We start from the raw sequence: 21,885 nt of genomic DNA, 5'->3' as shown, positions 1-21,885 counted from the left end.
GTTCTTTTACGGCATTTGTGAGGTATTTCAGTGAGGAATGTTTTAGTTTGCGCAGTGAAGAACAGAGCCATATTCATAGTTTATATGTTTGAGCCTTACTCTTCACAAACACCCATGTCTCTAATTTTAATTGGCAATATTGCACTGAAAGTATCTGATCACCTTTTCAAGGAAATATTTATTAATTTTCAAAATGAAAGGTCATATGAAACTATTGTTTCTACCTACATGTTCTTGCCACAGCCACACGAACAAATTCAGTTTTCATTTCCAGACATTCAAATACTGCACAAATTATTCTGAGTAAAGTGAGGACTATATTCAGGATTGCAAAAGGAAACAGGATGAAAAAATAAACATGAATAACATGAGATGATGTTAATCTATTTAGTCCTGGTAAAACTGGCTTCAAGGAACCATGATACCAGATACTTAAAATGACAAACTTAATGCACAACATTAATATTTGTTATTGAGTGTAAGTTTGGTGCCAAACGTACATTACTTTTTCACTTCATAAATGCTACTCAAAGTGCAAAGGGAAGTATAGTAAAGCTAAGCAACCCAAAATTACATAAAGGCAATTTATTAACATGAAAATATTAATAGAAGGGTGATTTTTAAAAATCATACCTAAAAGAGTTGCCTTTGCAACCAAAAAAACAACTCAGAAACCACAAAATAGCAAAACCTCACCAATTATTCTTTGAATAATAATAATAATAACAATAATAATAATAATTGAAGAATTGGTAAAAGTCACACTGATTCAAAATTTTAAAAAGAATGGATTCATATTCATCTTCTCATCCTTGCAAAGTGGCAGAAATATTATTACAAATATTATATCTGGATTGGTGTCCATACAATTTAAAATGAAAAAAAAATAAACTCCTCACAAAAATTTCATTTTAAAATAATAATTTGGGAGTTAGTGGAAAAGTAATGTAAACTCAACATTCTTAATTAAGGTAGATACCAAACTAAAAAGGGTAAGGAAAATAAAGGTTTCAGCCTATTTATTATTACTTTTCCTAATTAATTCTTCTTATATTTATTGTATCTAGAAATAACCAATGTAGTAACTTACACAGTTTCTCTTAGTAACTAACAAAATTTCATTAGCTCAAGGTTCTGAAAGTATCTCAATTAATTTTCTGTAAAGAAAATAATTTCTTCTATAAATTTTAAGTGCAATTTCCTTGCACTTTTTTTTGCTATAGTTATCTTCGAATTGTGAACGTGGTAATTTTCAATTGGGACATAACTTGGAATCCAGTAAGCATTTCAAAAAACTTCAACCCTTTGTGAAATTAAGTATATGTATCTAGTAAAATATCTCTTTATTAGCACTTGAACATTTGATGTCACGATGCATTGGAATTCAAAATTTCTGCTTGCTGTTTCTTAGTGCATTAGAAATATTCAAGGATATAAATTTCAGAAATAGAAAAGACCTTCAGACAACTTTGCAATCATTTGACTGTAAAAGCAATAGAATAAAGTTAAAATAACTGTCTGAAAACTCTCCTAACTTCACAAAACTTTCTACACATGATATTCTGCATTGGAATACAGTAGATATTCCTAATGTTATCCTTTAACGAAAAATATCAAAACTAAATCCATCTTTGTTAAATGAGAGTTTGGAAAAATACTTAAGAACCAATTGGAGAGAAATACATCAATTGCACAGGACTGGCATGCAGGTTGCTAAGACCATTGTGCTTTTTAATGTATATATTTTCTTGTGTCTTCTGGGATAGCTAGCTTACTCCTAAAAAATAAAATAAAGAAACTATTTTAAAAATATGTCTTTAAAAATCCAAAAGGATTTTACTTATGAATTAAGAATTAAGAATTTTAAAAAGCTATTCCAACCATCAAGCTAAGATCGCCCAGTACTTGCTTTCAGACAGATTAAAAATGTAAAGACTGGCAGTGACCTCTAGTGTTGCGGTTTCAGTACTGCAAAACACTCTTGCTAGCAATAAACCACAGGATCCATGGAGCATCCAGGGAATTTTAGACTGTATTATTCAGTTACTAGTGCAGCACACGAGAAGCTCCTTTAAAGAAGAGAAAAGGTTTCGTCTGTTACCTAAAGCCAACAGCAGCAGAAATACTCTGCTATTTCTCCAGTTAAAAAAAAAGAAACAAAACAGAAAACCAGCAGTTTACTGTTGGGGTTGAAATTGTCTACATCTGATGAGGCAGTGGATAATTTTCTGTACTCTTCTTTGTACCTGTTTCAAGAACAACGATTCTGTATCAGTTGAGATGCCACTCTGGGTGGTTTATAAAACCAGACCAAGTAGGACAAGGGGAGTAGGAGATAGTGAATGAAATTCCAAGAGGGAGAGTAAATAAGAAGGCATTATATTTCATACTGTTGCTGGACATACATATTTTGGACCATTTGCAGAGAAGGGACAAAGCTTTCTAAGATGATCTTCATGCCATTACTGCCCCCTTCACAAGCAAATGTTATTGTTGCATATTGGTTTTATTAGCCATGAGAGTGAACAGAAAAAACCTAGATACACAAATGTTGTTATAAAATGACAAAATGATAGCACTGGGAATCTAAAACAATTGCCCATTGAGGACTGAAAGGAAATGAGCTAGCTGTCTATGGTAACACCACAGAGTTTTTGGCCTTATCATACAGCTCAGACCTTGTATTTAGACTTTTTTTTGCACTTACTTAAGAAGCAGGATCTTTTTTTTTTTCCCCTCTACTACATATTGAACAAAAAAGTCTACAGATTCAGTGAAATATGAAAAATTGTCTTTAGGAACAAATTGCCACAGTAGAATGATCAAAAGATCATATGAAATTCGCCGTGAAATCCTTATGTGGGTTACCTGAAGACTGAGGGGTACTTCCCAAACACAGCTGAACTGAAATTACAAAGTGATCTTCTGAGGTTTTCCAGGACTTCCTCTTGTCACCGAGTACTGAAGAGAGTAATGTTTCTGTGTCTAATTCCACTTTTGGATCTTGCTTACTCTCACTTGTGCCACATTTTTTTCCTTCTTAATATTTCCTTCTTTTTTTCTCTCTAACACTGTTAAACGCACTGTTGACTTGTTCCTTGCAGTAAGAGTTTTCATGTGCTCTTATGACTTTGGTTTTGTTTAAATGCCTCCATTTTACTGCTACTTTCTGTATCAATGTGGTATGTTGGTTTTTTTTCAGAGTACACCTGTGCAATACTCTAGCCAACCTTTATCTGCAATCTGACATTATTTTTATCACAGACTTTCAGAAATGTAGTCCTGTGGTTAGACAGCATAAACCCTCCTGCCACAGGTTTGACTCAGTTCGCTGTAAATTGGTAGCAGCACTGCGGTGTCATAGCTGCAAGAACACAGAGTTCAGGCTGGGTTGGCCCATTGTGGATTTCCTCTCTGGAGCCTTGCCTGAGCCACAAGATGATTTCTACAGTTGTACAAAGCAAGTTCCCCTCTGCTTTCATGGTCTGAGAGCCCATATAGAACATTAGCAGTGTGTGCTCATCCTTAGATTAGCTGCCAGCAGTAAAATCACAAAACACCCCCCTTCATGCTAGAATATACTTCACAAAAAACGTTAACAGGCACAATGACCTTAAGGCTGTGTGGGGGAAAAAAAAGGCTTTTTGAGATGGCAGTCTGGAGAATTTCTGAATTACAGATAATTGCACAAAATTCTTGAATTTCTATACGGCACTGGAGAGCATAATGCAAACCCAAATTTAGGTAGGCTCAGTTTATAAGAAGTATTTGGGACAGACCAAGGTTTCCTCTCTTCTGCATCTGAAGCAAACTCATAAATTGAGTTAGCATATAGAGAAATAATAAAAATTTTTATGACAATTTCCCCAGCACTGTCTTTAAAAGATAACCTCATAACTTAGCTGGGAAAAAAATCAACAATTTCTTCTTTAGATAAATCTAGATTAACAGTCTTTGTGACAGTTCCATGACCATCAATACTTTTTATTTTATATTCAAAATGATATATTTTGTTAAGATTAAGGGACATATATAAACTTGGCCATTAATTTTTATTAACTTTCTAGAGATTATAGTACTGAGAAAAATTAATTGAAAACACGCATGCAAATTAAAATTTAGATGAAAATTGAGTATCTTAAAAAGGCTTTAATAAGCAGATAAAAATCCCAAATTTCCCAATCTAGAGAGAGCTACTGCTAAGAGCTTTTCCAGATTCACTGCTTATATAGAAATACAGTTCAAAATGTAACAACAGCAGTAACAAAACTAATGAACTAATCAGTATTATGTAACAAAACAGAGGAAAAGAGAAACTGATAGGAGTAATGTGAACTCAAAGCTATGAAACATGGTTCATAGCAGTCAAGGCAGGGGTCAGTTGCTCTTTTTTTCCCCAGCGTCCTAGAACTAAACATTGAGCCTACAACAAATGCTGAAACTATTAATGACATGAAAATTATCCGCTGCTAATTAAGAAAGCAACTGGACAGAGATGGAATTTAAGTAAGTTGAGATAACTTGGGGGTTTACGCTGTGGTCCACTGAAGTTGGTATTAATAACAATGTGAAATTCCAGGAAACTTCAGAAGACGGCAATGTTCAAAAAGGGCAAAGACATAAAACTGCTTAATCTATAGTCTGATCAGATGTCTACAACACACTTTTTCTTTATGATGCCAATGGTGCAATTCACTTAATATAGGTAGAAGAGTTAAGAACAGTAAATGTTGCTCAGAAAGTTTTTGTGAAAACAGGCTCCAACAAGTAAATTTTAATTGACCGTAATTATGTATTTGAGTAAAGCACATACTGCTACTGAAGTTAATTTCTTCCTTGTTAAATAGGAAGCAATGCTAAGCTTTATCTACAAATCTGATTTTGTACCCAGAATGTAAAACAGAAAATCAAAACCAGTCTTCAAGGAAGCAGGAAAATTGTGCCAGAAGCAGGGATTTTGGGCATCTCTAGCTGAAACCTCAAGCCACAAGCCACCAACATCACAGAAGTCAGCCTGGAAATGTACATCACCAGGCCCTCCAGTGAGCCAGACCTGGCATTACAGTTTTGACACAATTTTTCCTGCTTTCCTATGCTCAAATAGCTAGGCAGGCATTGACCTCTATTGCCTCTAACTTGATCATTTCAATAGAAGACAGTAATTTGTAATTACCAGAGATCTTCATGTGTCAGTTTCTGTTTGGTTGTCCTTCATACACTGGTATAAAAATGTACTAGATGAGGTAATTTTAGAAATTTATTTTAGAAAGACATTAATTTAAAAGCCTTGGTATTTCTAACTGCAAAATAGCCTGCCACAATCTCCATTTATGTAAAGAATTCCCTGTCTACACAGATTTGAACAATCTATACATGCTTTTAAAATGCATAGGAAACATAAATGATGCAATCAAACCATCTGAGCTGCTGTATTGGAAAGCTCAAGGGAAGAGCAGATTCCAAAGCTGCAAAGCTCTGAAAGAGCTACCAGCACCCACGCCTGATCTCATCAATGAATATAAAAAAGTTCCTAAGAATGAGTAATGAGTGCAAGTGCACTTGGAATAGTGAGTTTTCTTTTTTTTTTTTTTTTATTTTTTAAAATGATTTAAAACCTAGTTTAAATTAGTCTACTCCTACAGTATCTTTCAAAATAATGTAGCTAGGATGTTACTTAGGAATATTTGAAAGGTATAGTCTCTTCTGGAAATGCAAAGAATCACCATTTCAGTACATAGCTTCAGTACTTAGTTCATCATTTCAGTTTACTCTGTTAATTGAGGTCAGTGACTAATTCCTTGAATTGAGACCCTGGGAGCTGTGAAAAAAAGAAGATGGTTTTGTTTCTATTCCATTCAGAAATATAAGTGAAAGAAAAAGGACTGCATACTATAAGTTACCAGAACAAAGTATAAATAGCATTCAATATGTTAAGAGATTATATTTTCAGTTAGAAATTCATTTTTATGTAAGTACAAAGTGGGTTTTATTTATTTGGTTTAAGGTTCTTTGTAGTTTATTTAAATAAATTAATAAAATATATTAAACAAAGAGTTTCAGTAACATGAATTTCTGGTTTCTAGTTCCCAACTAGAAAGGTTGGGAATGAGAGAGGAATTTAGATGCTTAAAGATTTAAAATGCTTTAGATGCTTTAGATTTTTAAAAGGCAATTAGTACTTATTAACAAAATGTAAAAATCTCCAAATGTCTAAATTAGTGACTCAGATTAAATATTACAATACTTTTCTAGACTCTAAAAATAGACTGCATGTTCAAAGCTAAATATAGAAGGAGTGGACACAGTCTAGAAGCATTTAACTCTTGAGTGTCTGATGAGGAACATTTCCAGGCCAGCTGCTGTGATGCTGGCTGGCTAGTGGCCTGTGGTTTCAGCTGGAGATGCCTAAAATCCCTGCTCCTGGCACAGCATTGCCATTTGGATCTTGATTCCCACACTGTTCCACGAGTTATAGTGAGTCACAAGTCCACTGGCATGCAGGGCTAAGGGAGAAGATGAAGCTTGTATCCCTTGGTTTACAAATTCTGTCTTTATGGTTACCAAATCAGGAGAGTGAGTGATGCAAATGATGAAAGGACCAGAGTATGTAATCTATGAACAGAAAGATCATTAGAATGCTATTTTGTAAATGGGGACGGTGTATTTTTTTCATGACTGTAAAAAGGAAAATACATCAAGTCTCTGGCAGTACAGGCCAAACAAATTCCTGGTATAACTTCTTCAACTGAAATACCTGCATGTGTAATTGAATTTTTGTTAGCAGGAATTAAACTTAAATTCTTAAAGAATGATTTTATATGTGAACAAGGAGATTTGCCTGGATTAACAAGGAGCTCCTAGAGAAAAACAGAAAAGGGAAGCCTACAAAGGGCGGAAGTGAGGCAACCTGGAAAGAATACTGGCAAATTGTCTGAGCAATCAGGGATCATGTTAGGACAACTAAAGCCCTGAAAGAATTACACCCACCTAGGGATCTCAAGGACAACAGTAAAAGCTTCTATAGGCACATAAGTAGTAAAAGGAAGACTAGGGAAAATGTGAGTCCCCTCCAGAAGGGAACAGGGGAGTTGGTTAACCAGGATATGGAGAAAATTGTGGTATTCAATGACTTTTTTTGCCTCAGTCTTCACTGGCAAGTGCTCCAGCCACATCACCTGAGTTGCGGAAGGTAAAGGCAGGGACTGGAAGTATGAAGAACTGACCACTGTAGCAGAAGAGCAGGTTTGAGACCATCTAAGGAACCTGAAGGTACACAAGTCTGTGGGATCTGTTAAGTTGCATCCACGACCCTTGAAGGAACTAGCACAGAAAGTGGCTGAGCTACTTCCCATCATATTTGAGAAGTCATGGCAGTCCAGTGATGTTCCCACTGACAGAAAAAGAGGGAGAAAATCCCTTTAAAGGGGAGAAAAATCAAATAGAGGCCATGAGTAATATCAATTTGTTCACTAGCATCTCCCCAACTCCAGTCCTTAATAAAGCTCTAAGATATAAGAAAGAAGTTATTCACACTGAAGGTTTCAAAATTATGGAATAGCCTGCCTGAGAGGCGGTGGATGCCCCATCCCTGGAAACATTCAAGGTCAGGTTGGATGGAGCTCTGAGTAATCTGGTCAGGTTGAAGGTGTCCCTTCCCATGGTAGGAGGGTTGGAAGTAGATGATCTTTAAGGTCCCTTCCAATCCAAACCATTCTATGATTTTATGAACATGACTTCTGTGCTTTAATATAAAACACCAAAGCTGATATACAGTAAAGATTGGGAATTCTATTCTCAGTAACACTAAATATTCAGTAATGCTTACACAGCTATAACTTTCTATTAATATTTCTAACAATATTTCTGTTGTTCTATGTAGTCTACACTGTAATGCTTGTTTGACCTTGTACTCATTCTCATCTGAATGCTGAGGAGAAGTGGTGGTACACAAATAGAGCCTCTTAAATGAAAATGCACAACAAGGGATTTTTACAGGATTATTCAGGTTGTCTGTTTACCCTTGAGAGCCTCTGTCCTTAACCACTTCTGAGGGTATGTCCATTCTAGATTTTTAATCTGAGATTTAAATGTCCTTTGCATATTTCTGCACAGGACCAAGGCCTGATCTCATGACCTAGATGTTAAATTGAACCTAACTATTCGCTTCCTGCAAGGAGCTCTGTCAGCAAGCAAGAAAAATCACTTATGAATTCAAAACTTGTGTAGTCAGAACTACTGAAACATTGGGAAGCCACACAATGTTAAAATCACTGGTTAGGAATGATCCATAATGAGGTCAGAGGGAGTGGCATGCTTTCAAAACAGCATCAGCTGTTCTTGAGTCACTGGCCATTCAAAAACAAATCAGTGATTGCTTATGGACCAATCAGTGCTCTCGAAAAGAAGCAAGAGATGAGATATGACTTGGTGTTTGCTATGGACTGCCAGGCTATGCTAAAGGATAATCGAAGTTCTTGAAGTCTCTCTCAAAACACGCAGGAGCACTCATTGAAGACTGGTGTTCACATTGTGTATTCCAGGTCAGAAGAGTACTTTGTCCTTTAAAATATATTGGTTTCTGAAATGGTTGTTCAGTTGGAGGAAGACTTAAATTGAAAATAAATACTTGTTTAAGATTACTTTGCAAGATGCCACAAAGCAGCAACAGAGAAGAAAGGAAATCAGCCTGACTAGCAGAGGAATAAGCATTGTTGTTTCCAGTATTTGAAAAAGAGGAAAAAGAAAAAAATAACCAAACAAAAATCCCAACTAAACAAAAATCAAGGGAAGTTGATGAGGACAGCAATGTGTTTGGTTTTAACTGGGGCAGAGTTAATTTTCCTCTTAGTATCTGGTACAGTGCTGTGTTTTTTTATGTCATGTGAGAATTATGTTGATAACACACTGATAGTTTAGTTGTTGCTAAGCAGGGCTTATCCCAAGTCAAGGACTTGCCAGTTTCCCATGCTCTGGCAGTAAGCAGGTGCACAAGAAGCCAGGAGGGAGAATGGCTGACCTGAATAGACCAAAGGAATGTTCCATATCATAGAATGTCATGCTTGGTATATAAATTGGGGGGAGTTGAGGCTAAAGGGAAGCCTGGGCATCTGGCAGTGGGTGGAGAGCGATCACTTGTCTAATTCAGGTTTTATTTCTCTCTCTTTTTTTGTAGTTATTGTTATTATTATTATTCTTTATTATTATTATTTTTCTATTACCTTATTTGAATTATTAAAATGTTTCTATCTCAACCCATGTGATTTACAACTATTTCCTGCTTCTCCTCCACATCTCACAGCAGAGGGGAGCTGTGTGAGCAAGCAGCTTTGCAGTAGTTGGTAGCTGCCTGGGGTTAAACCAAGAGACAGCAGTAAGGGAAGCAAAAGTACACAGGGCAAATTTCTGGCAGGCAGAGCTAAAGAAAATAGGAAGATGTGGGTTTTGAAGTACATTTGGAACTAAATAAATACTGACAGTATTGCTCTGTTACTGGCACGCAGATAATAATTGTACAGAAAAACTGTCACCAGACCTCACTGATACTTTAGGACTGTGCCCCTTGTCCATGACAGTGTCCCTTGCTGCCAGCCTTGGCTCCCAGTTTGCTTTCCCTTAAAGAGCAGCCTGCTCTTTTTTCTCTCTGACTACAGCTGCATAAATATGCAGTTTAAGAGACACATTCTTTGGTATGCCAAATTTAGCACCCAAAATTAAAAGCACACAGTGAAAAACCCCTTCAACCTTCTTGGTTATTTTTCAGAATGTGAAAAAATATATAGGTACATCCTAAACAGTATCTTGAAAGAATAACAACCTACATTTTGTACAGCACTTTGAAAATGTGAAGAATTCTCAGTAATCCTGATTTAATGGCTTCTTACATCCTCGAGCAAAAACTTCTTCATAAAATGTTGCTTTTTTAGGATAGAAGTGCTAGATACAATGTTAAATTTTAGGTTTTGTTCAGACAGGCTTATGAAAAAACCCTGTAATTAGTTGTTTGGCATTAAGTGGCTCTGGAACACTTTGAGAGGAAGCAACATAATGAAATGTTACAAGAACAAGCCAGAACAACCTGCTCTGCGAGCAGCACTTCGCTTACTCCCCAGAACTGAAGTTCCTGCTTCAGTCCTGCCTGAGCTGCCTCTCAAATCAATCAACAGTTGTTCCACACGTGCTGTAAAAACCAGAACCATGCTTAAGTGCCTGAAGCCTCATTTTATGCAATTGTTGAAAGCCTGACTGGCAGAGGTGCTTTGCCAGAGAACTACAAGCCCTGTCAGCACTGCTGCTGCAGTATTTGAAGAGATGTTGCTGCTCTCTTGCCAGTGTCTCAGCTTCTCAAACTTCAGGTCACTCTCTGTAGTTTCTCCCCAAGACTATTTTAATGAGACTTATAAATGCTTCAGGCTTCCAAAACCTCAAAGCTGGTTTTGGTTCTGTTTTTTTGGCTTCTGATAATAGCATGAATGCCACTTATTCTGTCAAGTTCTGTCAAGTTCAATGGATATAATTACTTTCACACTAAAGGTTAGTCCTTCATCACAATCAAAAAATTTATGAAGAAGATGACCAGTTCAGGAGATGCAAAAAGCAGAAGTTGATATCTGTAGAACTAAAATAACACAGCCTTGACATAATCAGTGTTATATTAGAGAAAGCTGCCTTGAATTGTATTATACTTCCCATTACATATGTTTGAGTACTGATGTCTTCCCAGCTCCGTTTAGTGTTGTAGTCTGAAATGCTAAAGGTGTCTTTCAGGATTTGGACACATCTCTCAACAAGCTGCACAGCTGGGGAGTACTTGTTTATGGGGGCTTTCTTTAAAAGGCCAAGAAATTCCTGTCTGGATAAGCTGTGACTATTCAACATAGCCTTTAATGTGTCAGGCAGGAAGCTCTCCAACACAGTAGAGGTGGCTACTAGAAGTTTACTGTGAAAACCATAAGCCTGGTCCAGTTTTTGAGAAATGCCTTAAGTACTGGAAGGCTGCAATTAGGTCACCCTGAAGCCTTTTCTGGCATGAGCAAAGCAAATTCTCTCTTTCCTCATAGGAAAGATCCTCCCTCCCTCTATTCAACCTGGTGGCCTTCTCTGGACTCCTTCCAGCACGTCAATGTCCTTCCTGTGCTTGGGACCATGACATGTTTCCACCCTTTTTTGCAATCCTCCTCGTACATGTAGAGTATATTCTATATCTGAATATATCCTGGCCTTAACATTATGCTTTGCCATGACCTGCTGCCTATGGTGTATCTTAGGGAAGGAGAGGTGAAGGTAGGCATCAGAGAAAGTACAATCCAGCTGTATGGTGTTCTCAAGGAATGTTGGCTAGAGGATGTCCTTGATGCCAGCACTGTGATCCTCTCCTGCATCTCTGAGTCAAACAAGCCTCTTGCTGGTATTTCCCTCAAAATCACTCTTCTGTGATTTATGTGGACATGTCCCCATCAAAGAAAAGTTCTGTGGGATAAGCCTCTGAAGAAACCTGTAATAAAACAGAAATCAAAAGTGACATGTGTGAGGTTTACTTTTATTTTCTCAGACAGGTATAAGAGGTCAGTTCCCACCCTACAGCTCCTTTACGTCAAAAGCTCTCTGAAGGCCTATCCCTGGGGGATGGGATCCAGCCTGGACGGTGAGTGCACCTGGGGCCACCCTCACTTGTTGGCACAGGGATGAATTGAACATTTGCTAAATTCTGCCTAGCAACTGGAAATGCAAACAGCCATCATCTTAAATGCTGATATAGCAGTCGATGCCTATGGCAGGAATAAGAATAAAGTGATAGACAGCCCTTCAATCCCATGCTGTGAATCCTTCTCTTTTAATTTCTTTCCAGTTTATCCTTGCTAGCAGGTCTCAACTTTTAGTTTAAAAAAAATTCCTGTGTGTTTGGGAAATAGACAATTTTGGTTGGATTGGTCATAGTGATCTCACTTTCTTTATGTGACAGGTGATACCTAGAAGTTTGGTAGGAACTGGTATCCCTGTAGATGTAAGTTACATTTCATAGCAAAAAAAGTTTCTCTAGTAAAAGCTGACATTCTTCTGTTTGTGCAGAGTGTAAGAAGGTTTTACAAGTCATCTAAAAGCATCTCTTTTTAAAATTTATTTTTATAATTTCCAAATGTCAACAAAGCACGTAAGTCATTTCAGTACAGCTCTTTGCAATAAAACTCAAAACATACTGGACAGATATATCTAAACCTCTCTGTAGATTTCTTAAACTTTTGATCCCTTGTCATCTCAGATTAAAATGAAATTAATTAAATGAAATTCAAATAAATAAACATCCTGCTCGGGTAAGGCCAAGGGCCTGACTTGCAAAAGCCAGTTGTGTCCTGGGCTGGATCAAAAGCAGTGTGTGCAGCAGGGCCAGGGAGGGGATTCTGCCCCTCTGCTCTGCTGAGACCCCACCTGTAGTGCCGCACCCAGCCCTGGGCTCCCAGCACAGGAGGGACATGGACCTGCTGGGACTGAGTCCAGAGGAAGCCGTCAAATTGATCCCACGGATGGAGCACCGCTCCAGTGAGGAAAGGCTGAAAGAATCGGGATTGCTCAGCCTGGAAAAGAGAAGGCTTCGGGGTAACCTGATTGTGGCCTTCCACTACCTTAAAGGAACTTGGAGGAAACACAGGGCAAGACTGTTTACAAGGACATGCAGGGACAGCGTGAATGTGTTTAGATTAGATACCAGGAAAAAAGTCTTTAGTGTGACGGTGGCGAAGAAATGGAACTGGATGCCCAGAGGTAAGGCGGGACGATCTTGAGCACAGCCCTGAAGTATTCAGGGCCAGGGTGGATCGCGCTGTGAGCAGCCTGGCCTAGCGGACGGTGTCCCTGCCGAGGGCAGAGGGGGCTGGAAGCACAGCACCTCACAGACGCCGCCATCCCGCACCGGGCCCGCGCGCCGCCGCCGCTTCCGCCGCGCGGTCCCTCCCGCGGGCCGCCCCCTCCCGGCAGCCCTCGCGCCGGAAGCGGCTGACGACAACAACAAACACCGGCGGCGGCCGCGGCCGCCCCAGGCACGGCTCCCCCGGTCCCCGCGCCCCCCGGCCCGCCTCGCCGAGCCGTCTCTCCCGGCCTGCCGCCTCTCCCCGCTCGGCCGCTGGCCCCGCCGAAGCGCTGCGCGCCCCCGCGGAGCCGCCGGGCCCGGCTGCGCGGCGCGGGGGGGACGCGCCGCCACCGCCGCAGGATGAGCGGCGCTGCCCGCGCTGGAGACGGGGGTGAGTGCCGAGCGCTGCCCGGGGACGTGCGGGCTGCCCCCGGCGCCCCGCTCAGCCCCTCCCAGCCTCGGGGAAGGCGGGGACTCGGGTACCGGGAGGGCGGCCTTGGCGAGGGGCGGCGGTCCCGGCGCTGGGCGCAGGGCTGTGCCCGTGGGGCGGGCGACAAAGAACGGGGAGGCGGCGGGGGTCGGGGAGGTCCGGGATCCCGCGGCTGGAGCCAGTCCCGGGGCGGGGAGTGACCCCGGCGCAGCTGCTGTGGGGAGGCGGTGGCTGCCAGCCCTCGGAGGGGAGCAGCGCCGGGCGGGCCGGGGTGCTCCCTGCCTGCCCAGGGCTCCGCTGCCAGGGCGAGGATTCGCGGTGAAGTTACTACAAGGAATGACTCAGCCTGGCAGCGCCTCCGTGCTTACCGTCGGCGGCGGTCGGGCGAGCGCCGTGCAGAAGCGTTGTGTGTTTACAAACGTTGTTCTGCCTCTCCCTCGATTGTTTACTTGGTCCTGCTCCTGAGGAAGCCTGTGTCCTGTAATGAATTTTTGCTTCGGTTTCTCCTTACGGCTCTTTAGTAGACTTTCAGGTAGTTCTGTGGATTAGTGCTGGCTTTTCTTTCTCACTGACCCCCAAAAGTACTGGCTGCTAGTGATCCAGAGGTAGAAATACTGATATCAACGCTGGGAGAATTAAATGAGCTGACCTTTGTAATGCTCATGTTTCTTAGTTATCATCTAAACATGAAATAAAAAGTCATGTCTGGTCCCGAGAAACCCAGAAATGTTAGTTTAGACCTCATATAATCATAGCTTTTTTTCTCCTGTGTCATTTGTTTTTGTCTGAAGTAATTATATGGTATGTCATGGCCATGCGCCGTTTCTTGTGGTTCATATTTTAAGCTTTCACCTTTATTTCTTTGTGGGAAAGAATGAGGAGTTGAGGTTTGGTTTTTTTTCCCTTGTATTCACATATATGCGTGTCAGAAGTAGTTTGTGCTGTTGGGTTTATGGAAGGACTTACTCTTCTGGAGGTGTGTGTTTAACTGTAGGGTAAAAGGTACCTCAGCAATGCTGGAGAAATAACAAGAATGGAAAAACATGTTTCAGACAGTTGAATTTTAGGCAACTGAGAAATACTGTGAGGAATAATACTATAAATAGAATTAGAATTATTGAATGGCCTGGGTTGGAAGGCACCTTAAAGATCGTCTAGTTCCAACCTCTCTGCCAGGGGCAGGGACACCCTCCACTAGACTGGGGTGCACAAAAACCCATCCAGTCCTGGAACACTTCCAGGGATGAGACATCCACAGCTTCTCTGGGCTACCTGTTCTAGTGTGTCACTGTTTTCACAGTAAAGAATTTCTTCCTTATATTCTATCTTAACTGGTACTCTCAATATATAAGCTATTGCTTCTTGTCTTCTCCCATACACACCCTTTTATAAAGTTCATCTCCATATATCATGGGAGTACTACAACTACATAATAATAATAATAATGAAAATATACACTATTATGATATATTTAAGTTGTGAGTTTTAAGAATATTTAGTATGTAATACCTCAGGAAATTTTTAAAAGATGAAGCATATGAAGAAATGACCTTGCTCTTATCTCGTCGTCTAATACAAACTTTTGTGCCAAGAAGCAAATATTAGCATGAAATAATTTAGATATTCTAACATCATTAAGTTTAGATTAAAGTATGCAGATGATATATTGGTACTTATTCTAAATACTGCCTGGAACTCAAAATGGCTTTATTATGTTGACAATAGTAAAGAAAATTACTTGCTGAAGAACACATGGTAAGGGACTTCAACTGTGCCAGTTGTAGAGCTGGAAATACAAATGGGATCTTTTAGAAGAGTGGATTATTGGTAAGATAGACCTAATTGCACTTTGGAAGTATGTTATTGTTGTCCACTCTGTACAAGTAGCTGTGTGTTTTGTAGATTGTAAAATAGCAATCTATCTTAGCTGCAATTGTGTTGCTCTAGGCTTGTACTCAACACAGATTTGGGTTAGTAGTTTCTGAGATCGTATTCAAGGGGCTGTCTCTCTCCCCATGTCAGGTTACTCTGTTTATAATTAGAAGTGTATGCTCTGTACTTGTGCTCTGACTGGAGAAGAGGGCAAGGGTTATTTCGAGGTCTTTTGTGGTGTCTGATGTGTCCCTGCATGTTGTCTGAACACAGCTGTTACATAGCCTTGCAGAAACTAAGGTGGAAATCATAATTTCTAAACTGAACTTCCGTTATTTTGGTTAAATAGGGGGCTGAGTGTATGTTGGTGATAAGTGAGTAGCACATGTTGATTTGTTTTTGATAGGAGTGGCTGTTACAGTGGAATCACTGGAAAGAATTATTCTGTCTGTTATCAGTGTGTCCTTAAGTCTTTATTTGCTTTTAAACTAGTAGTTACTTTCTGTGAAAGACTGGCTTAGAGTGGTGTGAGGGTCTTGAGACTTAAATTGCACAGGATGGGTTCAGTAGCATGCTGAGGTAAAGTGAAAACAAGTTAAAATGAAAAACTATGTTGTGTATACCCAGTTGTTACACGAACCACTTCAGTCATTTGGATAGTGCCCAAGAAGTCATGTATCTCCTTCTGCATTTGTAATATTGCACAAGAAAGTTGTGCTCCTGATTTTTTGGTCCACAGCTCAATGACATATGACCGGTTTCTGAAGATGAGGAGGGAACAAAACAAAATGCCTTAATACTTTCAGTGAGCCTATTAATAGTTAGCATTCTGATGCAAACTTGTTAATCAGTATTACTGAGTAGCAAACACTTGATTACGAGATGCCAACTTATATAATAATATTGTATTATACTGCAGGATGTGATTGAATGCAGTGATACCAAACAGGCAAAAAAAAAATCATTAATATGTAAATTACTAATCCAGTTGCAAGAATTACAGAGTGTCTGTAGCTGATTTGCCAGACTAATGATTTTGGTGTGCAAGCTGAAAGAGCCTCACATGAACTGGGTGTTGTGAAAGCCTATAGCACGATTAGTGGTGATAAAGAAATTGCTGGCAATTATTTTTGTGAGCTAATTAACATTCTCTGGTTGCTGAGAAAGTCACTTTATGTCTATTTATGAGTTAATTCACAGTGCAGATCCACTCTTTAGTTTTAATTTAAATTTTAGGGTTTTTTTAAAGTAGTTCAGTTGAAAGGCAAGTTGGAAGACATAGCCATATACCAGCTCTTTCTATCTTTTCTGTTTGTAAACAGGATTGGAACTGGATATACTTTGTGTTTTCTAATAGGATTCAAGCATAACTGTATTGTTAATAATACACGAATAATATTTCAATACCAGTTATTGGAAGAAGTTGTCAATAGAAATATCAAAACAAATGTATTGATCTCATATTTACTTTCATAGATTGAGATAGGACTGGTCAGGAGAAACACCAGGGATGTCAGGGCAATTCTTGCTTGTCTTCCATCTCCAGGTGTGTATGTTCCTTTTGTTGTTCAGGTTTGTGGTCCATGGTTCAGCAGGGGTATGAACTCGAGCTACCAGCTCAAGCAACATCTCAGTGTAACTTTTTATGTCCGAGATGCTGACAGCTCCTTTTGGAAACAGATTTTGCAGCTGGGCCTGCTGTCTTTACCACATCAAGGTGAAATTATTGTGGTGTGCTATATATCAAGTTCTAGTAGTTTGTGCATCTAGAAAATAAGCTGTGGTGGACTGGTTTTTATGTATTAGTACAAATAAGTATACAAAAAAGGCGTGTTTGAATGCTGTATGAATTTCCTTCTGACCTGTGTGAATTACTTGTTAATGGAAAGTAAAATGTAAAACTGCTCTGTTGACTAGTTGTCCTAGTCAAATGTCCTGCAAATGTCTTGCTGTGTAATGCTGTGGGATCAATGAGAAGAATGGTGTGTGAATATTTGAGAGCAGCTCAGCCTGAGTAATGTTCTAATGGGTTTTTAACTGACTTCAGAATATGGATTTATTTTCTCTTTATAAAATAGCTCATGTTTTCATACCTCTTGACACTTTCTTTTAAAACAGTGTCTTTGCTTCTTCAAGAGAGTAGTAAAGCTGTGGCAATACTGAAATAGTGTGTTCAGTATTTCGATTGCACGTTGCTTTTATTTGGAGGGATTAGATGGAATTAGTATCTGTATGATACATCAATCTTCATTATTTTTCTTGAAGATGTGTTTGACAGGCCAGTATGCTGTTTTCATTTTGAACAGATTGAAAATGATATGTATTTTAGAGGTAGAATGCAGTATTGAAGAACTAATTTCAGGGAGAGTTTTACTTAAACCATGGATTTAAAAAGTCATACCACCCTTAGCAAAGCAAAAATACAAATTCTATAAAAATTGCACTTTGCTGAGGTCTGATTTTTAAATGTTTGAGGTAGCTGTTTCTAAGTTCCCAAATTCTATTTTGATTTAGTTCTGTGATTGAACATGTTGTACTCTTTTGTGTTGTAGTTACACCTGCAGTACTTTTTTGTCTTCATCGTTTGAATGGTGTTTTTATTCTTGATATTGCAGGGAGTTTCAGTGTCAGTGGTTTATCTTAAACTTTGAGCTTTTTGATGCCAAGTAGCTGTGCTGGTACATCAAAAGTATGAAAATTTGACCCTTATTTATTGCAATTGGCTTAGGATAAACAGTTCATACTGACAAAATGGTGCTTTTATTTATACAGTTTTTCTTCCATCCTCCACAGTGTGTATTTTTATTAAATTCAGATGAAGTGAAGATTCTTACATAAGAATATATTGTGTAACAGGACTAGAAGCTGTGCTTATGCTATATTGTAAGTGTTCTACTAGTAAATTCAAGCTGACTTCTCTATTTAAAAATATTCTTTACAAGTACTTGTGTTGTCTACTGATTGAAAGAGACTTGATTCTCACCCAATGAATGGTTTGAGAATATGACTCAAAATTCACAGTTCTGTCTGAATGAAGAGGGGGAGGGGTAGAGTGTAAACTTTCCTTATATTAAAGCGTTGGTGATAAAATACCTATGCATTTCAAAAAGCAAATGTATTGTAACAACATTTTCACATACTCTAAACAGCACAACCAGGGCTCAATAAGGCAGCAATATAGTTGTAATAACTCAATCATTGTAAGTTGTGTTTTTCTGTGGTTTTCTTGGGGTTTCTTTGGTGGTTGTGTAGTTCTTAAGTTGGTAAAACTGCATGAAAGAATTTATTGGTGCACCTTGTTATCTGTTATAAGCTACCAAAGATTTATATTCCGCAAGGGTAAAGGGTACATGAAAATTAGAAAACACCTTCTTGAGATTAGAAATTTAATTTAATATTTTGCAGACTATCCTGCATCTTTTCTCATTTCTCAACACATTGCTGTTGTCTTTTTTCACACTGTTGCCAGTAGAGATCCCGAGGTGATTTGTAAATATGTGATATTCAAGAAGAGTTAATAAACTGATCTGAGAACAATCTAGAAATTTCTGAATATGTATTCCTAGGGAGACTGGAGGTTGTATCAGCTCTTCATCTTGCTGATGGTCATGTACTTTCAGATACCTCTGAAAATAAAAGAAGGTTGAGGAATAGGAGGAGGTTGGTAGGTGACATATGAGTTATAAGTAGACTTAGAATTTATCAAATTTCTCTTTTTTTATCTTTAGATCATGAAAGCTCGAATACTAATTTTATAATTAATATAGGATAAAAAGTATTTGAGATAAATTTGAGAGTTGCAAACCAATTGAAGAGTTTACCAGTATAGTAGAGGATTTCCTTATTGCTAGAAAACTTTAATGCTTTCTTTTAAAATCTGATTGCTTATGAATAGAAATTAAGGAAGAACTTGTGACTTTTATGTAGGCTGTCAGAGTAAATCACAAGGATCTTTACTTGCCTTACATTTCATTATTGTCAATCTTTGACTTTCTTTTCCATCTGTAGTGTTTTCATTCCTGTGAAACAAATGCCATTTAATCAGTCTTATGTTCTGTATTTTTGTCTTTTAAATATTTCTGGCTAAGATTTTTCTTTTCCACATAAAAGAAAAGTTGTAGTATTAGTATTTTGTATCTGAAGAGGGAAGAAGAGGGGAAATGACCTCCTAGACTGTATTTTGAGGAACTCTGTCCTTGGTTGCATCTGTAGTAGTTGAAAATTTTTAAGTTATCTTAGCCTGCTTTTTAAGAGGGTACTGGTTTGGATTTTTTTACTAGGATTCCAAGACGTGATCTATTAGTAACTGAGGATGGCACGGGCAGTTAGAAATGTGAATGATACCTTGAGAAAATTTACGCTTGTCTTCTTGAATGATGATTCTGGTGTTGAGTATCCTCTGTATTCATTGGCCCCTTTCCAGCCTTACTTTAAGTGTAGTTTGTGGAGTTATGTAATGAACCCGATCATGGAACCAATTTGAGCTGTCAGTATCCTGGAGAAGTGTGCTGTTTCTGACTTGTTACAGCAAAGTCATCCAGTTAATTCCACAGAAATATGGGTAGCTGCACCAGTGAAAGTTGGTGCAGGGAAAGGAGCAGAAGAAGTGTCTGATGAAAGGGATTCATAAGTCTGGTGCTCTTTCTGTTAGCAGAGTATTGTGGTCTTGGTTGATCAGAGAGTGTTAGTGGAAGAAGCTTTGGTGCCGACTTGTCTGAGTTGGGTATAAGAAACAATGGAATTTTTGTTGTCTGTTTCTTGCAGAATTGTTTGCAAACACTGGAAGATTTTACATGCTAATTATCTTAAAGGGTAGGTACTTACAGGAAGAACCTTCCCACCACTATGGAGTCAGTCAGTAACTTGAATAAAACCACCTGAAGCTCCATGTACCCAAGAGTGCCAATCTTTGCAAAGAGAATGTATTAATCTCTGTAATTCGAGGGAGGCTTGTACTCCACAAATGCTTTGAAATGGCAAAATTATACATTAAAAAAAGGAAAAATCTGACAAAGCCTTCAGTTAACTTTGTCAAAAACTAAGGCACAGACAGCTGTGGAAAGACTTGTTTCCATCAATTATAAACAAAAAAAGGAAGGAAAGAAAAGGGGTACTTCTACAGGCTGTGGGCTGTTTCCTAGCAATAAGATTGTCAGAAATCCTGGGTTTGTTTTCTGACTTGTACCTGTTAACTGAGGCACAGAAGTTTCACTTTCTATCACGTAAGAGATGTGAGGCTTTGAAAAATGGGGTAAAATTGTACTTAATATTGGAAGAGGCGAACTTTGGTTCTGTATGTTATACAGACTGTGTTTTGGCAGCTCCTTAAATCAGTGAAAACCAGTGTAAATAGATGCTAATATCAGATTTGAAGCTTTATAGTCATGTCCATATGGAATCATGACACAGTGCCTGATAATGTGCTTGTTGCCTCATGAACATGTTTGAAACTATTGCGTTCCTAGAATTCACAGCGTAAGTTTTGTCTGAACTTGTGAGAAGCTGCATTGTTTTGGGCAACACCAATTTCAAAGCCACTCTTTAATGTACAGAGTTTTCTTGCTTGGCCAGATTTGCTTTTGATCTGCTCTTTCACCCTTGATGTTGTTGAGGACCTCTGAAGGCACTGCAGCCCCTCCTTAGCTGAATGAGGAGCTTCCATGTAATTCAGAGTTGTAGGAGCAACTCTTAATATGATGGCCATATGTAACTGAAGTATTAGGTTAGTAATATATAAAATGATTCATCTTACAGGCAGGGAAGGGGGGGAAGAAGCCTCTTAGACTATGAAATACTGACTTTTGAAATTCCTCTTTAGTGAACTGGGAAGTAGGGAATTAGGAATGTGTCCTGGTTGCTCTGCAGGATTGCAGCTTGGCTGTTGGCTTGAGTGCAAAGACTTGCTTTGCTGACCAGCAGCTGAGTTTGAGAGCTGTTAAGAACACAGCGACTGTTAGAGATGCTGTAATTAAGTAACCGCCTCTGTGCCTGATGCACATCTCAACATATAAATAGAGCTCCAGATGGCACCTTACAGATGTCAGGGATTGACAGCCTTTCTTTAAGAGTACAGTGTGGCTTGAACATGAGGTTTATAGGCTCTGATATAAGGTGGTAATGGGAGATAGGATTTCCACCTTCAGTAATATATATCTTGGTGATTAAATGTGCTCTTCTTGTTAAATTTATTTTGGAGGAGTAGGATAATTAAATTATTGTCTGCAGCTGGGTCAGGAGGAGCTGTACTACTTACTTGTTCATCATACATCTTAGGGTTTTGGATTTTTTTTCTTAGTTTTTCTTTTAAGTGCCTTTTTAAAGGATATTTTCTTTCAACAGTTGGCTATCCAGAAAATGGTATGCATTTGTGTTTTAGAAACATAGCCATTTCTGTTGCATAAAACATTACTAAAGAATGTGTGCCCTCACAATGAGGTCATTCTTTCTATTCTTATGGTGGTGGTAGTAGTAATGTTCTGCAAAATTAAAGTATTTCTGGTTGAATGCATTAGGTTGCAGTATTGAAGAAAGATCCTTGAAGCCTCCTTTTAGAGAGGATCTTAAAACTGATTTTAAGAAAAGTGTTAGTTGCATTAAATTTAGCTTCAGTCTCTATTTTCATTTTCCTTTGGTTTATGTGGTATAAAATACTCTGCTTCTGGAGTCTGCAAGTTGGAGCAAGAGAGCATTTTTTGAGAAGGGCACTTAAAGGAAGTGGAGGTGGAAGGCAGGTTTAATGAAG

The 21,885-nt window shown here is 38.8% G+C and overlaps 1 protein-coding gene across 1 annotated transcript in view; it reads left to right on the top strand.

Moving 5' to 3' along the window:
- Positions 1 to 13,150: 13,150 nt before the first annotated feature.
- Positions 13,151 to 21,885, top strand: part of RB1CC1 (RB1 inducible coiled-coil 1) — a 68,532-nt gene continuing 59,797 nt past the window's right edge. Inside the window, exon 1 of the mRNA XM_033062566.2 lies at positions 13,151 to 13,232. The gene's annotated coding sequence lies outside the window, so the exon portion shown is untranslated. The remainder of the gene's footprint in view (positions 13,233 to 21,885) is intronic.

This window comes from Catharus ustulatus, chromosome 1 (genome assembly GCF_009819885.2).
Source record: "Catharus ustulatus isolate bCatUst1 chromosome 1, bCatUst1.pri.v2, whole genome shotgun sequence".
Lineage (NCBI taxonomy): Eukaryota > Metazoa > Chordata > Aves > Passeriformes > Turdidae > Catharus > Catharus ustulatus.
Note: the sequence above shows the minus strand (reverse complement) of the source record. Positions and strands in the feature narration are given on the sequence as shown.